Raw genomic sequence first — 27653 nt, 5'->3', positions numbered from 1 at the left:
ATGCCATTGTTGCTCCTTTTTTCCTAGTGGAATGTGCTTTTGGTGTTATTAACAGCTGTGTACAGCTGTCTTTTAGCTTTTAGGTAGCAAGTTTGGATACATTTTACTATCCATCTGGCTATGCCTTGTTTTGATATAGGATTACCAGTATGGGGTTTTTGGAATGCTACAAACAGCTGTTTAGTCTTTCTGAATGATTTTGTTCTGTCAATGTAATACATTGGAGCTCTTAATATCTAATGTATGTAGTGCTCTCTCTGCCACTGAGTCCGGCTGTGGGAAGAAGACTGGAAGTTCCAAAGTTTGATTTAAATGAAACGGCAAGATGACTTTAGGTAGGAATTTTGGGTTTGTGCGAAGTACTACTTTATGTTTGTGTACTTGTATAAAGTGTTGTTCAATAATGAATGCTTGTATTTCACTAACTCTTCGTAATGAAGTGATTGCCACTAGGAATGCTACTTTCCATGTTAGGAACTGAATTTGACAGGAGTGTATGGGTTCAAAGGGTGGACCCATAAGTCGTGTGAATACAATATTAAGGTTCCATGAAGGTACTGGTGGCGTTCTTGGAGGTATGATACGTTTTAGACCCTCCATGAAAGCTTGGATGACAGGCACTCTAAATAGAGATTTTTTTGTATATTTTTCAAATAAGCAGAAACTGCTGTGAGATGTATTTTAATGGATGAAAAAGCTAAATTTGCTTTTTGTAGATGGAGTAAATAACCTACAATGTCTTGTATGGTTGCGTCAAGGGGTGTTATGTGTTTGGATTGGCAGTAAAAAACAAATCTTTTCCATTTGTTTGCATAACACTGCCTGGTGGTGGGTTTCCATGCTTGTTTAATCACTTCCATACATTCTGGTGGAAGATGTAGATATCCAAACTCTAAGATTTCAGGAGCCAGATTGCCAGATTGAGTATTGCTGGATTGGGATGCCCGATTTTTTGTTTGTTTTGTGTCAACAGGTCCGGCCTGTTTGGAAGTTTGATGTGTGGTACTAGTGACAGGTCTAACAATGTTGTGTACCATGGTTGACGTGCCCACGTTGGTACTATATGTATGAGTTGGAGTTTGTTTTGACACAGTTTGTTGACCAGAAATTGAATGAGCGGGAGAGGGGGAAAAGTGTAAGCAAATATCCCTGACCAGTTGATCCATAGAGCATTGCCCTTAGATTGAGGGTGTGGGTACCTGGACACGAAGTTTTGGCATTTTGCGCGTTGTGAATGGTGGCTAACAGATCTATGTCCGGTGTTCCCCACTGGCAAAAGTATTTGTGAAGCACTTTGGGGTGAAGTTCCCACTCGTGTGTTTGTTATGATCTCGGCTGAGACAGTCTGCTAATTGATTGTGAATCCCTGGAATATATTGAGCTACCAGGTGAATGTTGTTGTGAATTGCCCAATGCCAAATATTTTGTGCTAGAAGGCAAAGTTATGATGAGTGGGTTCCTCCTTGTTTGTTTAAGTAGTACATTGTTGTCATATTGTCTGTTCTGATAAGAATGTGTTTGTGAACAAGAAGAGGTTGAAAAGCTCTTAGTGCTAGGGACAATGCTGGCAGTCCTAAGTGATTTATGTGAAGTTGTTTTTGTTTGGTGTCCCATTGTCCCTGAATGTTGTGATTGTTGAGATGTGCTCCCCATCCAATCATTGATGCATCTGTTGTAAGAATGGCGGGAGGCACAGGGTCTTGAAATGGCCGTCCTTTGTTAAAATTTGTTGAATTCCACCACTGAAGCGATGTGTGTTTGGCGGTCTATCAACACTAGATCTTAAAGATGACCATGTGCCTGCGACGATTGTTTTGCAAGGCACTGTTGTAAGGGCCGCATGTTTAATCTTGCGTTTGGGACAATGGCGATGCATGATGCCATCATGCCCAACAGTTTCATGACAAATTTGACTGTATACTGTTGGTTTGGCTGGATTTTTGGCAATATGCTGTGGAACGATTGTACCCCTTGTGGACTTGGGCTTGCAAGTGCTCTTTGGGTGTTTATTGTGGCTCCTAAATACTGCTGAATTTGCACTGGTTGTAGGTGCGATTTTTGGTAGTTTATTGAGAACCCAAGTGTGTGTAGGGTGTTTATTACATAACGTGTATGATATGTTGGCATTGTGTTTGAGTGTTGGCTTTTATTAGCCAGTCGTCGAGATACAGAAAGACATGTATATGTTGTCTCCTTATGTATGCTGCCACTACGGCAATGTTTTCCTTGTATTACAAACAAGAGATATTTTCTGTGAGCTGGATGGATGGGTATGTGAAAATACGCATCTTTTAGATCCAGTGTTGCCACTGTTGTAGCAATGGGACTACATCCTGTAGTGTTACCATGTGAAAGTGTTCTGATCAGATGTAGAGATTGAGAGTCCTGAGATCTAGTATTGGTCTCAATGTTTTGTCCTTTTGGAATGAGGAAATACAGGGAGTAAACAGCTGTCCCTTTCTGATGATGTGGCACAAGTTCTATGGCTTGTTTGAGTAATAGTGCCTGTACCTCTGTTTGCAACATTGAAATGTGTTGAGGTGGGGGTTTGTGCGTTTTTGGGGGAATATCTGGAGGAGTTTGTGTGAACTCTATGCAGTAACCATGTTGGATAATGGATAACACCCAATAGTCTGTTGTGATGGGTAACCAGTGGGTGTGGAACTTTTGTAGTCTTCCTCCCACAGGGGAAGTGTGGTGAGGGAAGATGTTGGTAAAGTCACTGTTTGGTACGAGTGGGTTGCTTTGAGGGCTGGTATTTTCCTCTAGATCTGGAAAACTGTCCTCTGTAGGCTCCCCGAAACCCCCCTCTCTGGTATTGCGTCTGGTTAGAGGGTTTGGCTTGGGAGGTAGATGGCTTAGATGGTTGTGGTCTAAAGCCTCCCCTATACTGAGGCTTTCAAAATGAGCCTCTGTATTGGGTTGAATAAAGCGCCCCCATAGCTTTGGCAGTGTCAGCGTCTTTTTTCATTTTGTCAATGGCTGTATCAACCTGTGTGCCGAATAGTTGTTGCTCGTTAAAAGGCATATTGAGGACAGCCTGCTGGATTTCAGGTTTAAATCCTGGTGACCTAAGCCATGAGTGTCGCCTAATGATGACAGCCATATTGATAGTTCTTGCAGCTGTGTCTGCGGAGTCTAACGCTGACCTGATCTGGTTGTTTGCGATTGCTTATCCTTCTTCTACTATCTGCTGGGCTCTCTCCTGTTGGTCCTTGGGGAGATTCTGGATAATGTCTTTCATCTTATCCCAGTGAGCCCTGTCATATCTGGCGATTAGGGACTGCGAATTGGCTATACGCCATTGATTAGCTGCCTGTGATGCCACCCTTTTACCTGCAGCATCGAATTTCTTACTTTCTTTATCTGGAGGGGGTGAGTCCCCAGAGGACTGGGAGTTAGCCCTCTTCCTTGCTGCGCGGACCACTACGGAATCTGGGGGTAGCTGTTGGGTAATAAAAATTGGGTCTGAGGGTGGTGGCTTTTATTTCTTTTCTACCCTTGGAGTTTTAGCTCTTGCTTTAACTGGTTCCTGGAAGATTTGATGTGCATGTTTTAACATACCAGGAAGCATGGGTAGACTCTGGTAGCTGGTGTGAATTGAGGACAATGTGTTAAATAAGAAGTCATCCTCAAGAGGTTCTGTGTGAATAGCTACGTTGTAAAATGCCGCTGCCCTGGCTAGAACCTGTGTATATGAGGTGCTATCCTCAGGGGGTGATGGCTTTGATGGATAGCACTCTGGACTATTATCTGAAACTTGATCATCATAGAGGTCCCATGGATCAGTGTCATCTTGTTGTGACTGGATCGAAACTGTGCAGTAGGGGTAGCAGGCGGAGAGACAGTTAGGTGAGGAGAATGAGGAGGAGACTGGTGAGGTGAAAACTAAGGAGGCGGAGATTTTTCTCTTGGTTTTGGCACTTTAGCCGGTGGCTGATCAGTGTCCAAACGTCCATGAAAGGCCAGTTTCCTCTTTGTTCTTAAAGGAGGTGCAGTGAGGATTTTGCCAGTGTCTTTATGGATTTGTATTCTGGTCTGTTTCTCGTCAAAATCCTCCATTTGTGTCAGTTCTTCAGCAAATTTATGGCTTTCTTTTAATTGCTTTGAAAGTCCATGCTCCTCGGTGTATGTGTGCTTTTTCGGCTCCGAAGCTGGCTTCTTTGGGATCGAAGGACCTGAAGGACTTGTTGGCCTTGGCTCCGAGAGTGACTTTTGGGGCTCCGACTCGATGGGTCGTGCCTTATAATTTCAGAGCCTGTGCCTCGGCTCGAGTACGAAGGCTTTGTTGTTGGTGTGGCCTTTCTCTGTGCCGAAGATGTTGCTTGGTCACCGGTAGTTTTCTTATGGGTGGAGCCATGGCCTTCTGGCAGTGGGGTCCCCAAGGCCTTGTATTTGGGCTTGGATTGGGTCGGGGCAAGCGTACTCACGTGCTGGTCCACTGTTATTGGTCAGTCGATGTCTGACTCGTGTTCGGAATCGGACCCCTGAACGGAGACGGCGGTGTGGATCATCTCCTCCTCTTCTGAGTCGAGGCGTTCGGTGCTTCTCGACGCCATCTCTAACCTTCGCGCTCTTCGGTCTCTCAGAGTCTTTTTCGAGCGGAAGGATCTACAGGCCTCACAAGTATCCTCTCGGTGATACGGAGCTAAACACAGTTTACAAACCAGATGTTGGTCCGTGAAGGGATACTTGGCGTGGCACAGAGGGCAGAATCTAAACGGGGTCCGGTCCATGAGGCTTCAACTATACTTTTGGTCGGGCCGACCAGGCCCAAAGTTGGGCGCGGGTGCCCCGAAGGGCAAATAGAGATCTGTATCCGCCGGCACCGAGGTGTTGATAAGATGATGATACTCGATCAAAAACAATACAGACGAATTTAGAGAGTTTGTAATATTTTTCCGACTCGAACAACCGGAGTGAAAAGAAAGACGATCGAACCCGATGGCGGAAAGAAAACAATCTAAGATGGAGTCGATGCCCATGCGCAATGGAGCCGAAAAGGAGGAATCACTCAGTCCTGTGACTTGAAAAGACTTCTTCGAAGAAAAACAACTTGCAACACTCCGAGCCCAACACTAGATGGCATGACCTGTGCATAGCATGTGTATCTGCAGCTACACATGCCATCGAACATATATATATATATATATATATACACACACACTTTTTTTTCTTCAATAAATCATCCATAATCCTTTGAGAAAATTGATACAGTCAAAATTGTTAAACACAACATTATCTCATGATAAATTACTTAATTTTCACGTAATCCATACACTGATTCCAAATCAAATTCTTAGAAACATCCTCGCTGCCTCTATATGCTATGCACATATGCCTTCTCTAATAACAAAGCTAAAACTTATTTTTGTAACCAACATATAAAAATCTGGCTGTAACTTCAACTTCCATTAAGTGGGTATTATTGGCCCAGTTTTTAATACAGCTCTGAACCACCACTTTCTAGTCCTGCTTGGTGTATTCTAAAGGTGCTGAAAGCAACTTAATAAAATTACCAGTGTCTGGCTATACTTTGATTTGCATGCAATTCCTTATAAAGAAGATGCGTTTCCTTCCAAAAATCTTGCCTCCTGGGGCAGTTCCAGATCATATGCTTCCAATTCCCAGCTCCCATGCATTTAGGACAGGAATCCATTATGTTTTCATTGCATTTATGTAGATTTGAAGACATATAGTAGAACAGCCACTGGGCATGCGTCTCCATTCTTCTATTATAGGCTCCCCATACTGTAGTCATGGTATGGCTTGATACTTCTTCCTCCTACTTCTGGTTAATCAATGCCCCTGGTTCTTCCTGCCATTTCACCTGTCTGAGACCAATGAAGACACTTGTGCCACCTGGCATAGCTGACTAGGAGGATGCATGAGGCTAAGAGGTCAAGAAGCCTGAGAGCTGCTCTTACCAAAATCCAAGACTACGGCTGAAACATTGGGATCATAGCCCATATGTCCAGAACAGTGGCTCTGTAAAGGCCGTTAATTACACTGTTTCTAGGATAAAGCAAATATATGGAAGCCTCTTCAAGGAGTTAGGTTCAACGTTAGCTGGTTTATAGAAAAACCCACTGACGCCACGAGTTTCACCGTCATCACTCGCCTTCAACAACCAATCATTGAGGTAAGGGAAAACTGGTATCCCTGACTTTTGAGGCTGGGACGCGACTACCGCCATCATTTTCATGAACGCCCAAAGGGGCGCTGATGAGCGTGAAAGGGAACACAGCAAACTGAAAACGCTCCTGACCTACTGTGAGCCACAATAATGGCTGCAGAAACAGTATATGAAAATACACGTACTCAAGTTGCAAGGACACCATCCGGAAACCTAGGTCTAGGACAGACCTGATCTGGGCTAGCATCTTGAATTTGTCCTTTTGCAGGAAGGCATGTAAAGGCCACAGGATTCCACATAGGACTGAAACCCACAGGATTCCACATTGTCCCTCGCCTTCCAACATATCGTAGCTGAGACAGTTGAGTATGTTACTCATTCTAGTATGTGTGAAAAAAAAAAAAAAAAAAAGAGGATATATCACTTAAGGCAATTTCATTTAGTCTCTCAAAATGTTCCAGTAGAGTAAGGAATAAGTTACTTGCCCTGTAAGCATCAGTTGGTGTAATGTAGTGCTGCAGATTCACATGTTCTGCAAACTCCTGCCATTTAGTGTTGGGTCAGGAGTTGTGCACGTTGTTGTTCTTTGAAAACGTTTTTTGAGTCACAAAAGCCTCCTATCTGTGATGTGCATTGGCATCCACTCCACTGTTAGATTGTTTTCCAGTAGGTGGGAACGGTCACAGATTTCAAGAGAGGAGGGTGGGCGCATGTGAATCTACAGCACTAAATGCCTCAAACAGATGCTTACAGGGTAACATTATGTTTGATGGCATGCTTAGCTGTAGCCACACATGATCGGTCTATAGAGTGTAAAGCAGTCCGCCTCAGAAGTGGTGGCTAACCTGTGGGTGTTGCAGTTGTTTGGAAAAGGGTACATACCACTGTCTGACCTACACTGGCATGCTAAAACTTTCACACAACGTCTGATGAAAGTGTGTGGTGTGGACCATGTAGCTGCTTTACATAAGTCAGCTATGGGAATGTTTCCTAAAAAGGCCATGGATGCTCCCTTTTTTCAAGTAGAGTGCGCTCTGGACGGAACAGGTAAAGGTCTTTTAGCCTTACTAGAACAGGTTTGAATGCATCTTACTATCCAGCTTGCTACACATGATTTGACTATAGAGTTGCCTTTGTGTGGAGGTGAAACAGCTACAAAAAGTTGCTTAGATTTTCTGAAATGTTTAGTTCTATCAATATAGAAAATAAGTACTCTTTTAAAATCTAATGTATGAAGAGCTAGTTCTGCAACAGAATCTGGTTGTGTAAAAAAACTGCCAATTCAATAGATTGATTCAGGTAGAATTGAGACACTTTAGAAAGAAATTTAGGATTGTTGCGAAGAACCACTTTGTCCCTATGTATTTGGAAGAAAGGTTCCTTTAAGGCTAAAGCTTGGAGCTCACTAACACCTCTGAGTGAAGTGATGGCAACTAAAAATTCCACTTCCCAAGAAAGAAATGGTAGGGGAGCTTGGATGTAGTAGTTTAAAAGGGGGGCCCATGAGTCTTGTAAGGAAGATATTGTGGTTCCAGGAAGGTACGGGTGGAACCTGTGCTGGAATAACTTTTCAGCCCCTCCATAAAAGAAACGTGCTGTCTTTTTTGGAGATCGGCATCTACTGCAGCGATATGTAATCTTATAGATGTGAATCATAACCCAGCATTCTGTAGGTGGAGTAGGTAGCAAAGAATATCTTGAAAAGTTGCTTTGAAGGGGTCAATTTGTTTTCTATGACACTAGCAGACAAAATGTTTCCACTTCGCTGCATAGCAAGCTGTAGTTGGGGGGGGGGGGGGGGGGAGGACATGCTTCTTTAAGAATGTTCATACATTCTGGTGGTAAGTTAAGGTAACCAAACTGACTTCAGGAGCCAAATTGCTAGGTTGAGTGTTTTGGGATCTTCGTGTCTGATTTGTCCGTGGTCCTGAGTGAGCGAGCTTCTCATGTGAAACCACAGAGAGGTCAAGCAGTGTTGTGAACCTGGGCTGACGAGCCCATGTGGGAGATACCAGGGCCATTGTTAGAGAAGTTTGTCTGAGCCTCAGAACTAGAAATGGAAGAAGAGGGAGAAGTGGAAAAGCTTGAGACAACATCCCAGACTAACTAATACATAATGCTTTGTCCTTGGATGAGGGTGTGGGAACCTGGAGGCGAAGTTTGGGCATTTTGTGTTTTCTAGGACTGCGAAAAGATCTAGTTGAGGGAACCTCCACCTGTGGAAGTATGGGAGGAGAACTTAAGGGTGAAGTTCCCATTCGCAGACTTGTTACTGCATCCTGCTGAACGGGTCTCTAAAGTCGCTGTCTGTACCCAGGAAGCTATTCCACTAACAGATGAATGTTGTGATGTAGAGCCCAATTTTCAGATGGTCCGAGACAGGTGTGAAAGTTGTGGACACACCCCCCACCCCTTGTTTTTCAGATGGTCAGAGACAGGTGTGAAAGTTGTGGACACCCCCCCTTGTTTTTGGAGGTAATACATGGCTATCATATTGTCCGTCCGGACTAGGACAACCTTGCAAGTCAGGTGAGGTAGGAATACTTTCAATTCTAGGTGAACAGTTTGAAGCTCTAGTTAGTTGATGTGAAGAGATTGGTGCTTGGCATCTCAGAGGCCCTGCACTGTGAGGTTCTGTAGGTGTGTACCCCATCCCATCTGTGATGCATCCGTGGTGGGAGTGATGTAGGGAACAGGGTTGCCAAAAGGCCACCCTTTCAACAGGTTTGTGGTGTTCCACCATAGCAGCGGTCTATCAACTCTAGATCCTCCAAATGACCCCGTTACTACTGTCAAGCTAGGCTCTCTTGTAACAGACATGTGTAATCGTGCATGGGGCAGTATAGCAAAGCAAGAAGCAAACGTTCTTTTGAAACTTAAGCAGCACTGCCTGAAAGTTTTGTGTTCGTGCAGGATTGGGGAAGGCTAATCCAAGTTGTGAAATTTGGACTGCCTTTAAGTACGGCTGAACCTGCTATGGATGCAGGAGAGACTTGGGAAGGAGAAAATGTATCGTCATCTGAGTGTGTTGTTGACACTGAAGAGGAGTGTTGGCTTTAATAAGCCAGTCATCTAGATAAGGCAATACAAGGATATTTTGTCTGCGTAGATGAGCTGCTACCACTGCTAGACATTTGGTGAACACTTGGATGCAGTGGTGACCCCAGATGGGAGAAGTTTGAATTGGTAATGTTTGCCTGCTATAACAAACCTTAGGTATTTGCGATGAGCTAGGTGTATGGGTATGTAGAAGTAGGCCTCCTTTAGGTTTAGTGAAGCCATAAAGTCAGAATAAAGTGGAAGGACATTCAATAAGGTGACCATGTGGAAGTGCTCTGACAGAATGTACTTGGGTCTGAGCCCTAAGATTGGCCTAAACAACCCGTCCCTTTTTGGAATTAGAAAGTACAGAGAGTATACTCCTAAGCCTTGATGTTGAGGATGGACAGAGTCTATAGCTCCTTTGAGGAGAAAAGCTTGAACTTCCTGCTAGAGTAATGTTTGTGGTTCCCGTGTTAGACAGCGCGAGAAGGAAGATTGGGTAGTGTGGTAATGAGCTCCAGACAATAGCCATGTTGGATAATGGTTAATACCTACTTGTCTGTTGTGACGGAATGCAAGGTTGAAAGGAAATGTTGTAGTCTGCCGCAGACAGATGCTGTGTGACCAGGTGGAGGATAGGGTGGTCACTGTTTGGAGGAGGACGGAGCTCCACAGGGGGAGACACCCTTACGTCTAACTTTGCTGTTATTACCTGTGAAGGAGCCACAGTAGTAGCCCTTTGAGTATGGGCCTTGAGGTTTTTGTTGGGAGGTAGATGCCTCTGAAAAGGTAGATTTGTAGCCTCTAGGGTAAGCTGGGCGATTAAAAGTGAAGCAGTTGTTTAAATCGCTCCCATGACTTTCGCCGTTTGTGTCCTCCTTTATTTTCTCTAAAGTAGAGTCCACCTGAAGACCGAAAAGGAGTTCCTTGTTAAAAGGGATGTTTAATACAGCCTGCTGAACCTCCGGTTTAAACCCAGAGATCCTGAGTCAGACATGACGCCTAAGTAAAATACTAGTTTTCCTCCCCTTGATGCAGTGTCTGCAGTCACTAGCACACAACATATGGAGACATACAAGGTAATTTGTCCCTCCCAGAGTAACAGCTTACCACGTTTTCTGTGTTCCTCTGGGAGATATTGAAGTAATTCTTTGATTTTGTCCCAGTGAGTGCGACCATAGTGTGCGAGGAGAGCTTGGGAATTGGCAATATGCCGGTGATCAGTAGCCTGAGCTGCAACCCTTGTTTCCACAGTGTCTATTCTTTTGCTTTCCTTGTTTGGAGGTGGGGTGTCTCCAGTGGTTTGAGAGTTGTATCACTCGCGTGCTGTGGCGGCAACTTAGGAGTCTGGTGCTAGCTGTCATTAATAAATAAATAAAAAAATAGGGTCAGATGGTGCAGGTTTCTGTATTTCTTTTTTATCTACCCTTGGTGTCACGACTGTAGCTATAATAGGGTCTTTAAATATGTCATCAGTATGCCGAAGCATACCTTTTAACATAGGTAGATACCGAGAAGCCCTTTGTGTTGTGGAGAGCATAGCAGAGCAGAAGTCATCCTCTAGAGGCTTTTTGTGTAGCAGTACATTGTGGAAAGCTGCAGCCCTAGCTATAGCCTCTTGATAAGAGGTAGATTCCAGAGGGGTGTGTGTGGAGGGAGGGCTAGAAGTATAAATGTCAGGATCCATATCAGCGTGGGGATCTGTCTCTTAAGTGTCCAAGGATCATACCCTTGTGCCTCCACACCCACCAGTATATGGGTGTGGTGATATAGCTAAGGTGTCTTCCTCCGGAGATGGTGGTGAAGGAGAGACTGGTAATGCTGAAGAAGCAGGAGTTGTGGAACGTGGAAGGAAGGCATGGCTGGTGGCTTAGTCTATAGTCTTCCATTTAGGAGGGGCTGGCATGTCTCCCCAAAGGTAAGATTCCTTTTCGGTGGTGGAGGAAAGGAAACTTTAGTCACTGTTCATCCAGTCTCAATTTGGATGTGGATCTTTTTCTGTCAAGTGTCTAATTTTTCCTGCAGCTTGTGCAGAATAGGCTCCACTGGTGAATCAGGAGCAGGCTTGGAGCCGGATTTAAATATTGATATCTCAGAGGTTTTCGGCTCCGAAGAGCCCAGCTTGGAGGTGGAAGGTGCTGGTGGCATTGACTTCTAGGTCAGCATTGAAGATAGAGATGGTGCCAAATGTTTGTCTCGGTCAGAGGAGGGCAATGCGAAGGTTTTGGCTTCAAATGTGCTTTCCGCGCCAGGCCAGAAGGCAGGCGTCTGTAGCGGTCTTCCGGTGCAGACAACAGTGCTGGAACAGGAACCTCAGATTCTGCGACTTAAAATGCTGATCACTTCTTGGACGGCTTAGGTTGGAGGGCAGGGGATGCAGTACTCACAGGTTGAGCTGATGTAATGTCCTGCATTTCGAGACCAACTTCGAGCTGGAGATTTTGTCGACAGAGAAGGCCTCCTCTTCGACAGAGTGTGTGACATCTCAAGGCGACAAGCTCTATTACCGAAGTGTCTTCTTGGACCTGAAGAACTTGCACGCATTGCAGTTGGATTCTTTGTGATGTGCAGACAAGCACAGTTGCATACGGAGTGTTGATCTGTGTGAGGATACTTTGCGTGGCAATGTGGGCAAAACCAAAAAGGCGTGCATTCCATTACCAGTTGAGCACTGTTGGAAAACTTATATGGATTTCGAAGGAAGGCTCCGAAGGGGCTTTAGTCGAACCGGCAAGATTGTTCGCCAAAGCGAAGATGGGAAAACACAAACAGCAACAATACCCAAGGAAGGGATTGGAAATAAGACCGAAGGTCAAACGGTGACGGATTCGAAAATGGAGCAAAGGCACACACGTCTGACCGCGATGGTGGAAAGAAAACAATCTAACAGTGGAGTCAATGCCCAGGCACATTACATCGAGAGGAGGAGTCACTCGACCTCATGACTAGAAAAACTTCTTAGAAGAAAAACAACTTGCACAACTCCAGACCCGACACTAGATGGCAGGAGTATGCAGAGCATGTGTATCTACAGCCACACATGCCAATTAACGTACATTTCCCCTATTAAGAATGGTGTGGAGACATGCTGATAAATTGGTGTCACTTCTAATTTAAATTAATCACATGCCCGTCATGGCTCACTCATATGTGGTATAGCCAGTAGTGGCAAACCACACTTCTATGCTGTTGATCTGTGATGCCGTGGTGCTCATTCACCACAGTACTACTACCTTCCTGAGGGCCAGTGGAGTGGAATTATAGGAAAGATTTGCTTAGTTTCTGAAGGGACTACTTGAAAAATTGGTGGTGTTCTGTTCTTTTGCTGGTGGCACCATCCTTTACAGCTTATTTGTTTGCCTGGCAAATTTCCAAGATAAACACATTGTGCACCAATGCAGTGGTAGCAGCCTTCGCTCTGGTGGAATGGGCGCACAAGGGGTTGCTTCTTAACTAGCTCATAGCAAATATTATGCATAGGACAATCCATCGCGAGGTAGTTTTCTTCACAGATCTTCCCTTTTATACTCCAGAGAAGCCAACAAACAGCTTGTCATCTTGCCTGTATTCTCTGGTTCGATCGATATAATAACTAAGAGCCCTCTTGCGGTCAAGTGAATGAAGCTGTTCCTCCTACTTAGAGGGGTGAGGTGGACCATAGAAAGCCAGCAGGGTAATGGATTGGAAGGGCATAACCACCTTTGGCAGGAAAGCCTCCTTTACCCAAAAGACCAGTTTGTCTAAAAAGAATGAAGTGTATGATACACTTACTCACTAAGCAGATGTGGCTTTGATAAGAAACATAATTTTGATGGTTAACAGGTGTAAGAGAGAACTGTGCATAGGTTCCAATGAAGTGCATATTAGATAAGTGACGATCAAATTAAGGGCCCAGTGAAGCATCACGTAGGGCACTAGGGTAACTCGTGGGCCAGGCTCCTCGGAAAATGCATCCCAACAGGTGACCTTCAGAAGGATGGGTGATAAGAAGGCAGAAAGGGCCAACAAGTAACCTTTAACAGTGGCCACAGGGCAAATAAGAAACAAAATAGAAGTATATCCGACAAGCTTGCTTGCAAATGTTAGAAAAAAAAAAAGGGAGGGGGGCTGAGGGTGGAGTCACTAAGGGATTAACACCAAGCAAAAAACTTTCCCTGCCAGATGACCTCAATCACTTCAGAAGAAAGATCAAAAGCCATCAACTGTTGCAACTCAATTCCACACAGAGGTGTAACTTGTGCAGACTTGGTTGGAGAACCCCATCCTACTGCTGTGGCAGAAGGTTCTGTCAAGCGGGCAGCTATTGGAGGGCAGATGCTCATGGCCATAAGTTCAGGGGCCCTCATTCTCCTCACCAAGTCTAGGGTCACTAGGATGAGTCGGGCCCGGTCTTTCAACACTGTTTCCTGTAGGGGTGGACATGGATACAGGTTCACCAATGCAGGTGGAATGTGTCTCCCAGGAAGACTGCATTGGGAAAAGTTTGGACACTGTATGCTTTCTGTGGTGGCAAGTAAGTGCAGCCAGGGTTCTCCCCATTAACGGAAAATGCCCTGTGCCTTAACTTAGTGCAAATGCCATTCGTGAGCCACTAAGCAATGACAGTTGAGATAGGCTGCCCTGGTTGACTATTGCAGTAACACATGGAGGTACTGTTGTCTGTGATCACCTGTACCCATTCCTCCTTCATGGTCGGCAGGTACGCCTTCAGAGCGAATCACTCAGCTCCAGCACGTTGATGTGGAAGTGAGCTTCCATGGAAGATCAGTGTCCTCAAATCCCTAACTCTCCCAAATTACCTCCCAACTCAGTAATGATGCATCCATCAGGACCATCCGTTTTAAGTGGGGTAGGGAGAACTGCCTGCTACTGGTTCATTTGCAGCTAAGCAGCCACTAATGCAAGTCTTTTGCAGTTACCTTCAACACCTGGATGGAATCTGACAGATTGCCTTGGTACCGAGCCCACAAACTTCAGCTCCACAGATCAGCCAGCAAGTGCCACGTGAGGTCAAGTGGCCCAGAGGCCTCAAGGCACTCTCACCGAGATCCAGGTTAAGGGTTGAAGTATCAAGATCAGAGTTCAAATGTCCTGGACTTGCTGAGGTGGAGTAATAGCTTGAAAGAAAGAGCACAGTATCCAGGATGCCTCTGATGAAGGTGAGTGGCTGCAAAGTAGTTAGATGTGAATTTGCACAGTGATGGAGAAACCCAACAATGTCAACAGGTCATCGGGAGGTGGCTTAAAACTATCTGAGGCGAAGTCACCCTCAGTAACCAGTCATCAAGATATGGGAAGACTGGTACACCCAACCTCCACAAATGGGCTGCAACCACCACTATCCGCTCTGTGAACACCCAAGGTGCACTGATCAAGTCAAATAGGAGCTCAGAAAAACTGAAAGTGTTCTTGGCCTATATGGAATCACAGTGAATGTCTGTGTGACTTCAGGGCGGAGATATGAAAGTAAGCTTCCTGCACGTCCAGTGTCACCATCAAGTCTCCTGGATCCAGAGCAGAAGGAAATCAGGCCAGGGTAAGCATCCTGAAATTATCTTTCCAGAGTAAGTTTTAGAGAGCAAGGATGGAGGATGGGGCAAAGGCCACCACCCTTTGTCATCACCGGAAAATAACAACCAGTCCTGATCACTGATGCAGATGCTCTCTCTACTGCTCCCTTTGCACGACAGCTTTAACTTATCCAATGGTGATGGACAAGTGGTCTTCTGGGAGGTGTTGTCGTGCAGGTGGCACGTCTGTTGGCAATCTCTATACCGACGTGATCTTCTTTGAACGACCTGCACTGATAAATTAATTACGAGTAGAAATATATGGAGGTAATTTTTCATTCCATAAGTACCAATAATTTCGAGCACCACTAGATTTCCTAATAATTTATACATTTTTTGGAGGTCATGAAACCCCAAAATATCTCAAATGCTTCATTCTGTATGGGGCTATCTTGTCTGTATATATAATTACCAACGTACAGATTATTACTAAGGTCAGAGCAAACATGCTGCTTTTACTTCAAGATATCTGTTAAGGAAATTAGCTTCTGTATTAAACTGCACTGCCCATGTTTATCACCCATCAAAATGTAACTTGGCGATTTAGTAAAAAATATCATGTGTATGTATTTGCTTTGCCAGGAGCTACAATGTATCATTTATGTATAATATGAATTATAATAAAAAGATGGAGCCGGAGAGATTTCACAAGGCTACTATTGTTATGGGGGAGGGGGTCTAAAGATGAATGTTAGCAAACTGCATATGTAATATTTTAAGTTTGTAATTGTATGTATATAATTCTATTGAAGTTCCATACGGAAAGGTTAACACTGCTTGCAGGATTGATATGATTTTAGATGCTTTTTATGGTTTTTGGATGGTTGAAGAAAGAATTTTCTACAACAGAAGATTAATGGACGTCTTTCAATGACTAAGCCAACAACACTGCTTGATAAGAATCTTCTTCTGTAGATTGGGATGGACTACAAATTATCAAGCACTTATATTCATTTGCACTACCATTGAACTGGTTGAGTGCTTTTCCATTTAATATTGGTATTTGCAACTTTTTTATTGGGTTTATGTGGCAGCTACACCTACAGTGAGTGAAGTCCAGACTAAAAGCAAGTGCTATGTAATTATGCCACAACTGCAGTTGCTTGTTTAATTAGTTAACACCAGTGCTGATCGCACTGGCAAACATCCAATCAAGTAGGGAGCAGAGCTTTGTATCTGCTTTGAAGGATGCAGAAACACTAGAACTGATTCAGTGCTCAGTGGCAGTGCCAATATATGCTCTGCGCTGTTACTTGAAGCTGGGCAGGGACACTGGAAACCAATAACACCACCGGCCAGCTAAGAAAAATTCCATATTCAATCTGGCACCTGGGGATATCCAAAGGTGAGGAACTGGGTTAGAAGAAAAAGTTACTTACCTTTGATAATGCATAATCTAGTAGAGACAGGATCTACCGCAGCTTCCTTACTTAAGAATCTTACCCAGGAGCAAGCCTGGATCAGGAATTTGTTTTCCCATAGTAAATCTGCGCAACGGTAGAGGGTGTTGCGCAACTCCGTATTAACTTCGTCTACCGGATGTGATGTGGGAAGAGTCCATATAACTCCCTTGCCAACGCACCGTCAGTTTCTTCTGTGACTATTTTCTGCATTCAAAACGTGAAGCCACACATAGAAACTGCCTATCAAACAGTGTGCTTCGAACAAAAGACACCCTTGTGTCAAATAATCACTGAATTCTCAATTCTAGGTATTGATTTCCATAATGAAATCTTCATAGACAAAAGAAACTCAGTTCGCAGAGCAGGGAGGATGAGAGGGTTGTTAAGGAATCTGCGGCTAGATCCTGTCTCTACCAGATAATGGGTTACCAAAGGTAAGTAACTTGTTCATCTGATAGACATCTAGCCGCATATTCCTTACTTTAGAATCAGATACCAAAGCACAATAACCTTGAGAAAGGACTATGAAACAGTCTCTACGTATCACAAAATTGGTCTACAAGAAAAGAAAAAAAGACCAGACAATCATAATAATTAAGGAGAGTAATATATTCGACAGCACCAAAATCTGTGGACGTAACCAAAGGTAAGTAAAGCCATAAAACATGAGCATGGAAATACGCTCAGCCATGTTAGTATGTCAATTGTGTGTCAGAAGAGACCTAACAACATTGAAAGTCTTCTATCCAGAAGAAAATTGGTCTCGTAGAAGAGAAATAGACTATGCACTCGTAATAATACCTTGGAGGAAGAAAACCCTCATTAGTAAAATAACTGTGTAAAAGACCACAGTAATAAACAGTTATGTAAACTGTAAGAGCATGGATATAGCATCACCCATGATTGATACTATTAAAAATATGTTCTTAGAACAAAACCGATCTAAAATAATGCAAAAAGTCCAGCATGAACGTGAGCCCTAACATAATTCATGACATAAGACTCCCGGGAAAAACCACTGATATGGATTTATAAACACTCAAAAACATGGAATAAATGAATTCCATGTTAATATGGCCAATCAGTGTTAGAGGCAAACTAAAAAATTGAATATTAAGCTACTTGCTCCTTAAATGGGTTGTGAACCCATGCACGAACACCCCGTCAATACTGTGAAAAAGACCACAGCCACACATGGGCAAGAAACACTACCCATGAGATTAGGACAGTATTACTAAATGAGGTAGTGAAGATAAATCATCTGTTCTTATATGTAGACTGAAACTGCACATTCTACCCTGTTGGAACACAGAACAGCATAACATGTCACTGAGTAGAACCTCTTACCATGTAAAGGTATGTCCAAAACAGACCTACATTATAAGACACAAAATGTTTAGCTCTTGCAGAGAAAACATGCAATTGCCCTCATTAAAAAGAAGTCAAAGACAACAATAGTAACCATTTGGCATATAAATATTATTTTTCCCCAGGAAAAGTAGCGGATATAATAAAAACATCTTCAGGATATTCTCAATATATATTTCCACTGATGTAGTACCAAATATTATAATATATATATATATATATATATATATATATATATATATATATATCCCCCCGTTAAACTATATATATATATTTTTTTAAGTTGAATAAAACAGCAAGTCTGAAAAAGGGGCCTTGGAAGAGCAGCGGAAACCAAGGTCAGACTATTACTCCCATAATGAATATGACTCATTTACAGATGAACTAGAAAGGGCATTAATGATTACATACCAGAAAATTTACAAGATTCTGAAATAAAAATAACTTGTCCAATTTTGAGCAATCCATCTCATGACAACACTTCTACAAGTGTGAACCCAAATTACAACAAGTAGAGTAATGTAAAGATGAACAGCTGTACCTATATAAGGTAATTAACCTCAAACAAAACAGATATAAATATCTTCAGAGAAGAGGCAACCCTGAAGAGGGTAAAACCCTTCCGAAAAGAAAGACGTCTTAAATGCAAGTGCAAAAGCGTAGAACAACTCCTAAAGAGTTAATATATTAATTAGCCTACACAAGAGACTGAACAGAATCTACAAAGAGTTACATCTCTATGAAAACCTATTATAAACTGACATGTCCATAATTTCAGAAGTTCAAAAAACTAACTGTGCAGAGGGAGCTAATCTGTACCCTCCACTGACGCTTTAACAGCTCTCAAGTTAAGGAATCCCATAATGTGTCATTCATATATAAATGCTCTCTAGCATACATTCAGATACTCCTCAAGGTGTATGGTGTATACCATAAAGTTACCAACTCTTAAGCACAAGCTTTTCTTCAGAGTAAAGTAAACAATATCTCCTTATAACAGGTGTAGTAAAACTTTATAATCCTCTAAAACGCACTTATTGAATAACACGAAGTAGAAAGTCGTTACTTTAGATCAAGTAATGATGATAAAGAAAGAAGCTTTGAACATCAGGCATGAAAAGCTCCATGGGGTTTCAAGGCACTATATTATTCTAATAACAAGTTAAGGAAAATTAGCACCTGTCAAGCATGAACACCCACCAGGCACCTCAATTAGGTTATAGCTGATGTATGTAACTAAAAAAGCCTTACGGCCCTGCTAAAGCAAGATTTTTGTGTGGAATTTTTAAGAACAAATAATACCATACTAAACAGTACAGTAGTTATGAACTAGCCAAAGGGTACAGAGGAACAAAGCTAATTTGGTGCTCTACCCCTACTGTCTTGAAAACGCCATAAAGCCGAGTCAGCCTGTGTACCAAATAAATGGGCACTATCAAACAGCATGTCAAGCAATGTAGATTGGACTGGGTCTGAAAACCCTGGGGTACATAACCAGGCACAGCGACATAGCGCAACCGAGGAAGTCATAGCTCAACCACAGTGTCCGTGGTATCTATGCTGCAGCAAATGAATAATTTAGCTGCTTGGTGGCCACCCTGAAGCATTGGAATATTAGTGTTCCTGAGTTCTTCAGAAGGCAACATGTTCGTTAATGAGTCCCAAAAAGAATGAGAGAAACTTCCAAGAACACAAGATGTGTTCACAGAGTGAAGAACACAACTTGTGGAAGAAACTGTATGGCTGCCACAGACTTCTAGAATCCTGGACTCTATCAGGTGAAACATGTGGGAGAGACTCCATATCATGGGAAGCTACAGCGGCCAGTGCCACCAAACTTCGATGAGTAGGATGTCTTATTAGATAGGCCGTACCACCAGGGGCAGGTCGGTGCCTGTGAGATATAACCCGGTCAACAGGTGCCCCTGTATCAGCCTTAGCCCAAACTTCTAACAATCCATCATGTAGGGCTTTATTGTAAGGAATCACTGGTTTAACCCGTTTTGCTTTGATGAAGGACATCAATTGGGAAATCTGAAGGTAATTCCACTAAGGAAGAGTCAGATCCAACACTTCTGCAACCCTCTTTAGTATGTCTGCAAAGGAGGAGCTCACCTCCGTAGCAAGTCCAGGGGGTGAAAGCAAGCCGGAGGCTGGAGAAGAATCCAAGCCACTAGCTGCAGCTAGGTCAGTTAACCAGTGTCCTCTCATTGAGGTGCCTCTCCACCATCTCCCTCAGTAGGACCAAAATGAGAGGCTTCCTATGGAGAAAGATTAGGGACAACAAAAATGACTGGCACTGATCCTGATGTCGACTGGCTTCAAGAAGGAGATTCCTCAACGCTGATTTCAACTTCTGACAGAGAGAGGGATTTGACTTTGATCTGCGGAGTGGCCAGAGTCGGCTGATAAGATACCGGTGCCGAAGGTGGGAACCCCAAAGGGCTGCGCTCTGGGGGCATAACTGCTTCTTCAACTGATGCCGAAGGTCTAACTGAACCAGAGTGGGGAACCACCAGCGTTGATACAGTAAAGGCACTTCACACCTCCTTGGGACACACAGGCGTTCCCAGAGGGAGTTGACTGACCAAAGATAGCGTGAAGCATAATATTCACACATCTGATCTAGAGTCACCCCATCTTCTGGAAAGGGAGGGAGATGCAGGGCAGACTCAGACAGTCGTCTCAAGCCAGGAATGATGGGAGGTCATATGCTGTGAAGTCAGCAACTTTCGTGACTTCGACCACTTTGTTGACAACATCTAACCTGCAGGAAAAACACACTTTCTTATTCTTGTTGTAACGTGTCAGACCAAATTTAGGTGCCACGGGGCAAGCAAGGGCTACTGCGCCTTATTAATGGGGGTTGGAGGTGTTTGCCTCTAATGTCCTGTGGTCCATCCTACTATGCCTCGGCAAATGGGTCCAAGTAAAACCGTTTCAGTTACAGCCTTCTGAGGGAGGTCAGATTGGGGGTGAAAAAAGTTCAGCACTAAACAATTAGCCAACACCACAGTAACTGATTTTCCAATCCAGCGATTGCATTTATAATAAAGAACGCTACAAGATGCAGGTACTCCGAGTCAGAGTGCAGGATAACTACTTAGGGCAAGGTTCTCCCTAAGGCTCCCCCACCCCCAACTTCCTTGTTTGGCTTATGGCAGTCTGATCAATTTCAAGCAAGGTCTAGGGCTAGATCTTGAAGGCAGAATAATGCATTTAGTCTCGGCCTTAAGTAGTTCTCACAAATAAACTCATGTGTAACTCGTGGTTCGAGGTGTACCACACATCAGTCCTTTTCATTGCCTCTTTAATGTGCTGGCAGTCTGAAAACAATAAGACCTCTTCTGGGCTCACAGTGAGTTGAGGGTTGTCACAGATCACCACAGGTTCTTCTCCTCCAGGGTGGTGCAGCTAGCCACCACACAGGCTGATTGTTGAATAGGTGGTACAGCTGGGCAGGTCCCAGGGATAAGGCGTCTTGGCAGTCCACTCTGGATCTGCAGCAGTTAGGCTCTTACAATTCACTTGTTGAACAGGCAGTCCAATCGGGCACACTTCAAGTCAAAGTTTGAGGTAAGCAGTATGCCAGGCCATAATGATGTACTCTGCTTGGGTACACTTCTGGGCAAGTGCTATGGGGTAGTAGAACTCAAGTTCAACGGCTTAGTCTGCACTGGTACACTTCTGGGCAAGTGCAAAGAGCTACCCACTGTAGAGTGCATTGCACCAAACATAAGGCAAGTGCCATAGACAGCAGTGGATTTTACAGGTGAATAGGATAACCAGGTGGTTTCATATGATTCCTCTTTTATACCCTCATCCCCACCATCATTTCACTCATCCCTAAACAGTCCTCTGATATAACAGGCAAACCAGGGAGTGACGCAGGTTAAGGGATAGAATTCTAGCTGTTCAGAAATACTATATCCCGGGGCCTCGCTCTCATCTGAAGGGCTTCTACTGGTGAATGGTTGTTAATTTATTGAAACACCTTCTCTCCTGCATCATAAGCCTCCTCTTCCCAGCTTCCTCACACACTCCTCTCAGTACTAACATTGCATTGAGGACATGATAGGCACTTTAGCTGTTGCTGACTCCAGAAACATTTGTACAGCAGTGCTCACACAGACATTAGTCATATAGTATAATAAACAGAAAACAGTAAATACGGTGAAGCGTGCAACTCCTAATTAGAAAAACTAATGCTTTATAAAAAGGTGCTGTAGAGCCATTCTAATGATGTTAAAATTATGTGCCCAGATACACCTAGGCCTGCTGCTTGTGCCCTTTAGCCTAGTAACATTTTATTAGAATCGCCACATTTTTGGTGGTGTTTTATTTTCTGTATCTTGTTGACCTTTTGCTTAGGAAAGCATTACATTTCTTCGCACGATATTCTTTCACTCTGAGCTTTCTTCAATCCTGCAGCAAGACATGTTGGCATAAGTGGTACACTGTGTTCTCTAACAGTCACAGAAACACATGTATTTTCATGTGGGGACACTTTCTTAGAACATCAGTTTTATTATAAAAACATTTCCCTTTCCCTTTCCCTTTCCTGTTAGAGGGAGGTTCCAGCCAGATGACCACAAAGGCATGCTGTCTGACTTCGTTACAGGTGCTGGCTGAGACCACCGGTTCCCTGGCCCACATGAGGACGAGGTGTCTACAAATAACAGGCTTCTTCACTACTGCCACACTCGCATATAGGAGGATGTCTTCCCGGGGGGAATCCTGAACAGCAGATTAGGGCTTATTCTGCTGTGCTCTATCATAGCTTAGGTAGGAATTACACATCGTGCATAGTGGCAGTATGGTGGAACATTTCCTGTGTTTCACTTTTCTTGTTACCATTTTGCCTCTAATATGTTTCATCATTCTAGTTATTGTGTTTTGTAGTAAAGTGCCACTGCTGGCATGGTTATCCCCCCCCCACACTTTTTGCTTAGTGATAATGCCAACTTTGATTGAAAGTGGGCTGGGACCCTGCTAACCAGGCCCCAGCCCCAATGTTCTTTACCTAAAAACTGTACTTTTGCTTCTACAATTGGCACAACCTTGGCACACAGTTACGTCCCTTGTACAAGGTAACAATGGTACCAAGGGCCCTGTGGCCAGGGAAGGTCTCTCTGGTAAGTAGCATTTATTATGCCACCCTAGGGGACGCCCCTCACCAAGCACATACACACTGCCTTGCAGCTTATGTGTGCTGGTGAAGAGAAAAAGACAAAGTGACATGGTACCCCCCTCAGGGCACCATGCCCACAAATCATTGCCTGTGGCATAGGTAAGTCACCCCTCTAGCAGGCCTTACAGCCCTAAGACAGGGTGCAATATACCACAGGTGAGGGCACAGCTGCATGAGCAATATGCCCCTACAATGTCTAAGTCCATTCTTAGACATTGTAAGTGCAGTGTAGCCATATTGAGTATATGGTCTGGGAGTTTGTCATTACGAACTCCACAGCTCCATAATGACTTCACTGGATTCAAGGAAGTTTGGTATTAAACTTCTCAGCACAGTAAACCCACATTGATGACAGTGTAGGAGTTATTGAAAAATGCACACATAGGGCATCTTAGCGATGCCCCCTGTATGTTAGCCAAACTGCTAGTGTAGGACTGACCGGTCTGTGTCAGCCTGCAAATTTCAGACAAGTTTCTGACCACATGGGGTGAGTGCCTTTATGCACTCTGTGGTCAGGAACAAAGCCTGTCCTGGGTGGAGGCGCCCCCCTACAGGAACTGTAACGCCTGGCGGTGAGCTCAAAGGCTAAAGCCTCAGATTACAGTGCCCCAGGGCACTCCAGCTAGTGCAGATGCCCGCCGCCCGGACAAAGCCCCACTTTTTGGCAGCAAGTCCAGTGGGAAAATTTGGGAAAACAGGGAGGAGTGATCAATCCAGCCAGGACCACCCCTAAGGTGACCAGAGCGGAGGTGACCACTCATTGCAGAATCCTACATCTTGGTTTGGAGGACAGGGACCAATAGGATAAGGCTTGTGCCCCTCAAGGGTACAAGGAGGGTGTAGCCACCCTCAGAGGCAGTAGCCATTGGGTACTGCCCTCTGACCCCTTAAACACCCCTAAATCTAGGATTTAAGGGCCTCCAGAGCCCAGCTCACCAGATTCCTGGCGACCTGACAAGAAGGACTGCACAGCTGAAACTTCCAGCAGAGAAGGAAAGCGACAACTGCTTTGGCCCCAGCCCTACCGGCCTGTCTCCTGCTTCAAAAAACCTGCAAAAGACCAGCGACACATTCAGCGGGACCAGCAACCTCTGCCTAACTCCAGAGGACTGCCCTGCACCCAAAAGGACCAGGAACTCCGGAGGTCAGCAGCTCTGTCAAAGAAAATCTAGAGCCAAGGACTCCTACCTCACTACTGATGCGTGAGTCATGACCGCTTTGCACCCGATGCCCATGGCCCGTGTCCAGGTAGTCCATCCAGCAAGATGGGGTCCCCAGGCGATTGCGAGCAAGTGCCCACCCTGGGTTGACCCCTCCAGGACGACACCTGCAGAGGGAATCCCAAGGACCCCCCTGACCGCGAAGCTGCGGACGAAGATAACCGCCACCTGAAGACACACTGCACTCACAGCCCCCATGCCTTGGAGAAACCGACACCCGGTGCACCTACGTTCAAGCAGGGGGCCCTCCTCCCTGTCCAACTGGTGGTGTGCCCGAGACACCCCCCTGGACCACGCCTGCAGCCTCCGAGTGACCCCTGGGGGTCTCCACATAGACCAGCATTGGAAACCGGACATCCTGTTTGCACCTTGCACCCGGCCGCCCTTGTGGTGAGGGTGTGTGTTTGGTGCCTAATTGTGGCCCCTCCAGTGCTCCTTCAAACCCCCCGGGGTCTGCCCTGTGAGCCGCGAGTACCTACCTGCAGGCAGGCCTGATTCTCCATAGGAGCCCATGTTAAATTTGCTCATCTTTGACCTCTGCCCCTGGCCGGCCCCGTGTTGCTGGTTGTGGGTGTTTGGGGTTAACCTGAACCCCAACCGGTGGACTTCCTAAAAACCGGAGACTGAAACTATAATTGTTTTCCTTACCTGTAAAACAATCTAACATTTCTTCCCCCCAGGAACGGTTTCTGAAAATTGCAGTGTCCATTTTTAAAACAGATTATTGCTAATATTTCAAAAACTGTATTACGTACCTATTTCAAACAAAGTACTATTGATACCAGTGTGAAAAACGAAACTTTTAAGGTACTTACTGCAACTTGATTCTTGTGGTTCTAAAAATAATGAAAATATATTCTTGCTATATAAAAACCATTGGTCTGGAGTTAAGTCATTGAGTGTGTGCTTCTTCTATTGTTTGTGTGTGTACAACAAATGCTCTGCACTACCCTCTGATAAGCCTAACTGCTCAACCACACTACCAGAAAAGAGAGCATTAGTATTATCTACTTTAGCCTCTTTTAAGCCTCTTGGGAACCGCTGGACTCTGTGCACAATATATATCATTTTGATATAGTATATACAAAGCCAGCTTTCTACACTGTTTGTCTGTTAGCAGTTAGGTCAAATGTCTGCTCAGAGGACCTCAAAGTTTAAGCTTTGCAGACAGTACTGCAATAAAATGTTCTGACCGTCCTTACCCATTTATCACACACTCAGCTGCACAGGAGTGGCAGGGTGCAAACACCGTGTCGGACTCCCAATGCTTTTCAATAGGGGAGGTCTGGGGGGTCACAAAGATGCTGCAGGCTAGGTCCAGGGGGTCAGTATTGGAAAACCACAGGCTGGACAAGGAGTAGGGCCGCCTGCGGATCGTTGCTAGACCGGTGGTCAGACCCTCCAAGGCCAGGGGGCTGCGGGTGCAGGGGTACCTTTAGGCGTCGGGATTATACGTCCGGTTCTCTTGCAGTCAGTGGGGTCCTCCTGATTTAGGCTGCAGGTGTCGTGTTGGAGGAGGGGTCAGCACAGGGTGGAAACAAGGTAAGAATCGCCTGGGAACCTGCTCTGGACTGGTGGGCCACCTGGACACGGGCCAGGGGCGTCAGGTGCAGAGTGGGCAGGACTCGCAGATGCGGGCAGTTCTGGAGTTCTTTCCTAGAGTTTTTCTGGGCAGGGCCGCTGTCCATGGGAGATCTTGGTCCTCTGGTGTGCAGGCAGTCCTCGAGGCTTTTAAGAGGTCACTGGTCCTGCAAGATGTGTTGCCTTTTTGTAGCAGGGCTTCAGAAGCTGAACAAAGGCCTGTAGGGCTGGAGCCCAATCAGTTGGTGTCTTCAGTCTTCTCTGCTGGGGGTCAGCTTAGCAGTCCTTGTTTCTTCTTGTCATCTTGAGGTCGGCAGGAATCTGACGAGCTAGATTCAGGAGAACCTTTAAATCCTGAATTTGGGGGCATTAGAGGGGTCAGAGGGCAGTAGCCAACGGCTACTGTCACTGAGGGTGACTACACCCTTCTGGTGTCCACACCCTTTGGGGAGGGGGACACAAACCTAACCCTATTGGTCCCTGTCCTTCAAACCAAGATGGAGGATTTTGCAAGAAGGGGGGGGTCACTTCAGTTCTGGACACTTTAGGGGTGGTCCTAGCTGAAGTGGACACGCCACCTCGTTTATCCTAATTTCCTGCTGAACTTGCTGCCAAATGTGGGGCTTTGTCCAGGGGGCGGGCATCTCCACTAGCTGGAGTGCCCTGGCAGAGCTCGAAAAATCTACTGGACCACTTGCTATGGCGAGCTATATTTTATGAGGTTGAGCTATTGGGTCGAGTGGACAAAGAACAGGTGTTCTGTTCAGTCAGAAACTGAATTGGCAATTAAAATGCCTTTAAATCTTATTCTTGTAACATTTGCTCTGTGTTCAGAGACAGAGGTCAAAAGTCAGTTTCTCTTCTTGCAATACAAATACTTTTCCTTGTGACTGCAGAGTTCCAGGATTTAGTAAGGTGAACTGCCTGATCTATGTGAAACGAAAGGCTTTTGGTATCATGTTTTCCTAACACACAACATTTATATAACTAAATCAACTTTACAAACATTTCAAAATATATTTCAGTAGCTGGGAAAGACCATTGTTTGTACTTCTGTGTAATGAAAAAAATATTTTAATAGGATGAAAAAAGTCAGAACACTTTACTTGGTGATGTGCAAATGATAAATATTTTCTGAAACCCAATTTACACAGATTACTGTTAATACACTATATAGTTTTATCAGTAAAGCTGCAAGTTAGAGGGAAGGTTTTTGGACATTTCTTGGAAATTTACTGTCTGTAAATAACAGTGCGCTACCGCTACCGCATCATGCTTTACTAATATATGTTTTACAAGTGAGTGATTAAACAAACTGAGAAACACACTTACCCTGATGGCAAAGCTATAAGTAAACTAAGAGGCAAGGCATGCATGGATCATGTGTAACCTATACAGGGAGTGCAGAATTATTAGGCAAATGAGTATTTTGACCACATCATCCTCTTTATGCATGTTGTCTTACTCCAAGCTGTATAGGCTCGAAAGCCTACTACCAATTAAGCATATTAGGTGATGTGCATCTCTGTAATGAGAAGGGGTGTGGTCTAATGACATCAACACCCTATATCAGGTGTGCATAATTATTAGGCAACTTCCTTTCCTTTGGCAAAATGGGTCAAAAGGAGGACTTGACAGGTTCAGAAAAGTCAAAAATAGTGAGATATCTTGCAGAGGGATGCAGCACTCTTAAAATTGCAAAGCTTCTGAAGCGTGATCATCGAACAATCAAGCGTTTCATTCAAAATAGTCAACAGGGTCGCAAGAAGCGTGTGGAAAAACCAAGGCGCAAAATAACTGCCCATGAACTGAGAAAAGTCAAGCGTGCAGCTGCCACGATGCCACTTGCCACCAGTTTGGCCATATTTCAGAGCTGCAACATCACTGGAGTGCCCAAAAGCACAAGGTGTGCAATACTCAGAGACATGGCCAAGGTAAGAAAGGCTGAAAGACGACCACCACTGACCAAGACACACAAGCTGAAACGTCAAGACTGGGCCAATAAATATCTCAAGACTGATTTTTCTAAGGTTTTATGGACTGATGAAATGAGAGTGAGTCTTGATGGGCCAGATGGATGGGCCCGTGACTGGATTGGTAAAGGGCAGAGAGCTCCAGTCCGACTCAGACGCCAGCAAGGTG

At 44.6% G+C, this 27653-nt stretch overlaps 1 protein-coding gene across 1 annotated transcript in view; it reads right to left on the bottom strand.

Annotated features, from left to right (window-relative positions):
- Window positions 1-27653, bottom strand: part of CERT1 (ceramide transporter 1) — a 592287-nt gene that overhangs the window by 4029 nt on the left and 560605 nt on the right. The gene's annotated exons all lie outside the window — the stretch shown is intronic.

This window comes from Pleurodeles waltl, chromosome 1_1 (genome assembly GCF_031143425.1).
Source record: "Pleurodeles waltl isolate 20211129_DDA chromosome 1_1, aPleWal1.hap1.20221129, whole genome shotgun sequence".
Taxonomy (NCBI): Eukaryota; Metazoa; Chordata; class Amphibia; order Caudata; family Salamandridae; genus Pleurodeles; species Pleurodeles waltl.
The sequence above is the reverse complement of the archived record's forward strand: the minus strand, read 5'-3'. Positions and strand labels throughout refer to the sequence as shown.